Genomic DNA, 7,145 nt, shown 5'->3' on the forward strand with positions numbered 1-7,145 from the left:
GGAAAACCCATAACAAAATCCATATTAATTATCTCCTATTTTCATATCAATAACTTTATCTCCTAAGTTAACCTACCGAGACTTAAGTGATCCACCTTCACTTGCTGATACATTATGCACTTAGCCACAAAATCAGTCACATCCCACTTTATATTATTCCACCAATAGATCTCCTTAAGATCATGATACATTTTTGTCAAACTAAAGTGAGCAGTATAAAGCGACTCATGAGCTTCAACCAAAATTTTTCTTTGCAACCCATCAACATCAGGAACACATAATTTGCCTTGGTATCTTAAGATACCATCGCTACTAATCTAAAAAATCATTACCTTTTTCTTACCTACATCATTCTTGATTTACATCAAAATAGGATCTAACTTCTTTTTCTCCTTTTCTTCAAAAGATGACCTTGCCACCTCTTGAATAGTTACACTACCATCCTCGGGATCCAAGAGATGAATTCTGAGATTAGCCAAATGGTGAATATCCTTCACCAAATCCTACTTCTCTTTGTCCACATGAGATAAGCTTCCCATGGACAACCTGCTTAGAGTATCAGCAACCACGTTAGCTTTATCTGGATGATAGTAGAGACTAATGTCATAGTCCTTTCAAAACTCAAGCCACCTCATTTTCTTAAGATTTAGCTCTTTCTGAGTGAACACGTATTGCAGGCTCTTATGATTAGAATAAATATCAACATGAACCCCATATAGCTAATGTCGTTAGATCTTTAATGCGAATACCACAGATAATAATTCCGAATCATAAGTTGGATAATTCTTCACATGAACTTTCAATTGTCTAGAGGCATAAGCAACTACCTAGCCATATTGCATTAACACACAACCTAGTCCTATCCGAGACATATCACACTAGACAACAAAATCATCAGTGCGTTCAGGTAGAGTCAAGATCAAAGACGAAGTCTACTTATTCTTTAGCTTTCCAAAATTGCCCTCACAAGTATCAAACCATAAAAATATCATCTTCTTTTGAGTCAACATAGTTAATGAGGCAGCAATAGATGAGAAAGCCTTCACAAACCTTCTATAGTAACCTTCTAAACCCAAAAAACTCCAAATATCAGTTGGAGTCGTGGGTCTAGGCTACTTCTTAACCACCGCAACCTTTTATAGATCCACTATGATCCCTTCTCTAGAAATAACATAACCTGGGTAAGTCACAATATTTAACCAAAACTAACAATTAGACAACTTGACATATAATTGCTGATCCTTAAGGGTCTGTAACACAAGGCAAAGGTGATAGGGACGACAGTCTTAGGGAAATCCACCTCCCTAATCACAATTAGAGAACTCACATAAATGCTACCAGAGCATTAGTCAAGCCAAAAAATATCACCAAAAACTCAAAATGACCATACCTAGTTTGGAAGGCAGTCTTAGGGATATCCACCTTCTTAATCTTCAACTGATAGTGCCCAGAGCAAAGATCAATCTTAGAAAAAAACTTAGCACCCTAAAGCTAATCAAAGAGATCATCAATCCTCGAAAGTGGATACTTATTCTTCATGGTCACCTTATTCAATTGGCAGTAATCAATACACGTCCAAACGAAACCATCCTTATAACTTATGAAGAGCATGAGAGCACCCACAGAGATACACTACGATGGATAAAACCCTTATCCAAAAGATTTTTTAACTGCTCCTTGAGTTTCTCCAACTCAGTCGAAGACATTTTATAAGGTGAGATAAGAAAGGATGAGTGTTCGAAAGAAGATCAATCCCAAAATAAATTTTGCTATTGGAAGAAATACCAGGAAAATCATCAGGAAACACTTTAAGAAATTCACAAACCATAGAAACAGTCTACAAAGGACCTTCGGATCTAGAATCCTCAATAAGTACGAGGTGATAGAGGCACCCTTTAGAAACTAATTTCTGGGCTATAAGTTATGAAATAAACCTTACATTAGGTACTGGAGAACTACCTTTCTATTCGATCACTGACTCATTAGAAAAGTGGAAACTAAACTTTTGAGTCTAACAATCAAGAGACATATAACACAAATGCAACTATTCCATCCCCAAAATCATACTATTATCTAAAATGTCTAACTCCATTAGATCTACCGAGGTTTGTCTACCCTAGACCAATATCACACAAGCTACATAAACTCTTCTAGCCAAAATAGAGTCTCCTACTGGGGTGGACAAAGAGAAGGGATCTAAAATATATTCAGGATAAAAGCCAAAATGGATATCCATATAAGGGATCATATAAAGAGTGAGTAAACTCTAGATCAAGTAGACAATATACATCACGAGAGAAGAGTTTAAGAATACTAGTAAAAACATCAGGGGATGCCTCAAAATCCTAGCGAGTGGAAAGAGCATACAGACGGTTCGACCAGTGCCAGAAGCAGAAGTAGCACTCTTTGGTGCAGGAGCGGATAAAATAGCAATATGAATCTTATTTGCTCTAGAAGCAACCTTAGAAGGACAATCCTTTAGTATTAATAGGATTGAAATCTTTGTGTTTTGCTTAATTATGGGGAGACACATGTCAAACATACTCTCTTTCCTTGTCTCTCTAATCATAATATCTATCCCTATTACGCTAATTTTGTTCTTTTTCACAATTGTTCCAACCTTGTCTCACACCTTGGCTTTGATAGGCCCAATGGGAACCTAATAGATAGTTAACCAAATACAAAGTTTCTTCATCATTGTTCTCTTTTTCATTATAGCCCTAGGATAATATAACATTCATCATTTTTGTTAGTGCACCCATCACATGTTTAGGTAGCAACTCCAATTTTTTCATCATTTCTGTAATGTTTTGCTCCCTCTCTTCATTTCTCTTTCTTTTCTTTTTATTATCATAGGAGATGGTAGGTGACCCTTTAGCTACCTCAGTGTCTTGGGTGTACCAACCCTAACTTTGCTTAGTGACTTCTTCATGCAAGTTTGTAGCTGCATAATAAGACAACTTCATAGCTGAACCCCCGGCCATATTATCCACCATGATTTTTTTAGTTAATATAAAGCCCGTTAGAAGATTTGGAGAAGCCTCTTCTATTGGACCTCGTGGTTGGGACATTGCATGGGCTTACTATTAAATCTCTCCCATACCTCATATTGAGGTTCTCTATTCAATTGATGAAAATTAGTGATTTCATCACGTAATTACAACATCTTGGATGGTGGGAAGTATCAATCTAAGAATGTAGCAGTAAGTTCATCTCATAATATTATCGACCCGGTGAGAAGAGATCGTGGCGACAATACCACATCGCCTATTAGAGAGAATGGAAAGAGGTGTAATTGGATGGATTTTTCTGAGATATGAGCAATGTCGAAGGAGGAACACACTTCCATATAATTCTTTAAGGGCAAATTGGGGTCTTCATGAGCTTGCCCCCAAAATAGATCCTTCATTTCAAGCATGTGCAACATAACACCCGTGACATGGAATACCTCATTCCCTTGATTAGGTGGTATACGGATAACACTCGTACATCTAACATCATGGAGTTTCTCATTATTAGGGGGCCCATCAAAGTTTTCAGCATTACTTGCATGGTCACTAAGGTTTTCATGGCCACTATTAAAATAACTTATAAAGGAAAAAAAAATAAAAAACAAAGTAAATCAAAACTACCATGGGTATACCCAAGATACAATCAACACCGGACAAGTGAAAACTAAATCTCACCCCCAGCAACGATGCTATTTTGATCTACTTAATTATTCTATAGTTTTGATATAGGACGATTGTTGTCAATAAAGCTCAACTCACTTTAAGGTCAAATTTTTGAGGAGTGAGTCTAGTCTTCAAACCCTATAGGTGTTGATAATGTCTAAGTGTATGCCCGTAGTGTAAAAAAAATAAAATACATGAATTAAAATAGGGGGATTGTTTTGAAAAGTTCTTTTATGAAAATCAAATCAAACTACTAAATCAAAGAAACAATGGTGGTTAAGATTAAATATGAAACAAATCTTGGGATTATGTCTTTCTAAGGGCAAATAATGCATGGGTTCGTGACAATTAGATGTAAATTATAGTTGATGATTATATGGATAGGCTAGGTTAGGGTTTCTTTATGCTAGTTTTTCAACCAAACCTCAAGATTATCACCTATGGATCCTTTGATATACCTCATAAATTTGTCCATCACATCTACCTAATACCACAATTGGGTATCCCTATTTCTAGGAAGATGCCTAAGACCTAGTTAAATCTCAATTCACCCTTATGTCTAAGATAATGAAAATAGAATAAGCTACATCTAAGTTATTACTTATGCCTTGTCACCCATATCCCTCTTTCAAGGATGATATTGGATTGAAAAGTATACTCACTTACCTCTTTTAAGGATAACGTGAGGTTTTGGAAATTTAGGGTTTTCACCCATATTTCTATTTCGGGAATTTGGGGTTTTCACCCACAAATACCAACTAAATCAAGCAAGCATTAGTATAACCCATATTAAAAAACAAAGATTCTACACTAATACATCACAACCCACATATATTTGTACCCTATTTCAACATAATCTCAATATAAATATTTAGCTAATCGTGAAGTTAGGGCGAAGAAATATACAAAAAGGGATCATTCAATGCTTCCATGGAAATTTAAAATAAGAATGTTCTTTAATTTACTTTCAATTGCACTAAACTCAAGTTGGAAATTTAAACAAAGTAGTTTCCCCAATTTGGTATGGTTTCAAAGTCTCCAAATTCAATTTTCCAAAGTGTAGAATGCTAAAAAAGAAAGGGTTTTTTTCCATACATTGGATTTGGGGTCGGCTACAGAAAATTACATAATTTCCTATAGGCATAAGCCCGCAATGCTGCAATTGTTGTAGCTTGTCCGTGATTGCGGCTACATAAATGCTGCAAGAATATAGTAAGAGTAGCTAGTTGACCAAGCTTGACTCTTTCCGATCGAGACCCACAGACCGTGATCGCAGTAAATGAGGGTTAGATCCTCCTCCCGCTTTTTCAAATTTTGCACTTCTTTTCCCCTTTTGATCCCTTTTTCAACTGTTGATCCCTATATACCTGCAAAATATAGGAATTAGTGCATTCTGATGACAAAATTATCTTATTCATATCATTAGATCATAGTAGTGTGTACTAATTTAGACGTAAATGAGTGGTAAATTTACCACTCATCAACACCCCCAACAAAAACCTTTATTTGTCCTAAAGTAACACTAACTCTTACTCAATGAGACAATACAAATTTTAGCCCATTTATATAAAAAAAAATGATTACAATGACTTTAAACTTGATTAAGACCAACATATAGCTCTCCAACATGCGCAAAGCTATTCTTACGACTCCCCTCATCAAGAAACACCATCTCAAGGATACAAATGACTTTAAAGAACTACAACACAACAATTACTAACTCTCTAGAAGTGACTCCCTATCAATAGCAACTTCTCTATACTCCCTTGCCTTATTTTTAGGAAGATGACAATTTCACCCATCTTAATTAGTCTACATGCCTTCTCACTAGAAGGAAATCCCACACATACCAAATTATACAACAAAGGATTTTAGTGTAAAACACTCTATCTAAAAATATTCTATCAATGCTATTTATTATACCATAGGCTTGACCTTATTTTCAATCGCTACTACAATGAATACACTTGGTTGGAGATCTCGAAGGAATTTTTCAAGCTAGTAACATAGGTTCGGGAAAGGGTATGATATCATTTGGGTATAAAATGACTACACCCTCTTTGAACCTCTACATCACACTATCTAACCCAACTTTTGACCATGGAACACTTCATTTATTTTCAAAATTCACACATGCCTACTTTTGCTACCTTGATTAACCTAATAATTTGAAAGCATTTTCTTTTGACTATTTCTTTAGCAATCCATGCTATTCCTTCTTTTGAAGATTCTTTTTTTTTTTCACTTTTTCAATTTCTCTCTCTTCTTAGCATCATAGGCATCCATTTACATTAGCATAGCCCAAGGTCATCTCTTCTCAACTTACCACCCCCAACTTAGACATTTAGACTCAACTTTATATTCTATGTTCAAAAAAGGTAGGGTTCAAAAGAGGGAAAAACTTTAAATGGTTCAAGGCTGGTAATGTGGTTGCCAAAAAAAGGTTTGAAGGCTCAAAATATGTAACTAAGGATACTATTCTATTTATATGTAGGCTATTTAGGCTAAAGTGGGCTGCTAATGTTCACCAAGAAGGCCTAAGATCATTTCACCAATCAAGTATAATCACAATTAGCCTTGAGAGACTAACAAGGCAAGTTTTACATAGTACAAGTATGCATGAGAGTTAGACAATTATGCTCACTACACATGGAATGTAAACTTCTCGAGGAGTCTCAATTGTACTTCTTACTAGAGATAAAAGGGAGTATTCACCTATTTTTACAAGCTAAAGTCTTTGGAGTCACAAAAAGTGGTAAAGTATTGTTATAAAGTTGTTCATGCCCATGACCTTGGTTTTCAAAAAGTTTTGGACAGAGAGGGGTGTTTGCTTTGCATTTGCACCACACACCATTTCCTATTAATGGAACCAAACCAAGACATTATCTCATATTTTGGTTTCCATGAGGGAAAACCATATGACTACTTGAAGTTCACCATAATTAAAGGGCGATCCCCACATCTAAAATTCCACAAGTACTTAGATTTTCTTTGCATTTATAACTCCAATTGTATAGGTACTCAGACTTCCCCTGCATCCACGGCTCAAAACCCAATCATGATGAATTTCCTTTAATAATGTCGTCACTCAATCTATCATAGGAAAAGGCTCATCTGATATTATCATAAACAAGATAAAAATAAACAAACAAAAAATGGAACAAATAACTAATCCATAAAATATGGGCACTACCAGAGTGTCCGAATATTATAACACAAAATAAATTAAAAATCATCCAAATCAACATCAAAATATCCAAAAATATCTCAATAATAAAGGCCAAATAAATTAATATAAGGATAGGCAGCCCCAACTAAAAAGGTTGTGGTGACCTCACTGCATAGTTAATAAAGCATAAATATAGTAAAAGGGTGCTCCTTATAACTGTATCAAGATCTGATGTTGCTCTTTGACTCAGCATCACCTCCGGTATCATTAGAATTGGACCACTCAGTTGTGGCCTCTTCGTA

The 7,145-nt window shown here is 35.5% G+C and overlaps 1 non-coding gene across 1 annotated transcript; it reads left to right on the forward strand.

Annotated features, from left to right (window-relative positions):
• Window positions 1-3,053: 3,053 nt before the first annotated feature.
• On the forward strand, window positions 3,054-3,159 carry LOC124899024. The gene has a single exon (XR_007056163.1). It is a non-coding gene; the product is annotated as a small nucleolar RNA R71 (small nucleolar RNA).
• Window positions 3,160-7,145: the final 3,986 nt, after the last annotated feature.

Source organism: Capsicum annuum, chromosome 5, assembly GCF_002878395.1.
Source record: "Capsicum annuum cultivar UCD-10X-F1 chromosome 5, UCD10Xv1.1, whole genome shotgun sequence".
In the NCBI taxonomy this organism is placed as follows: Eukaryota; Viridiplantae; Streptophyta; class Magnoliopsida; order Solanales; family Solanaceae; genus Capsicum; species Capsicum annuum.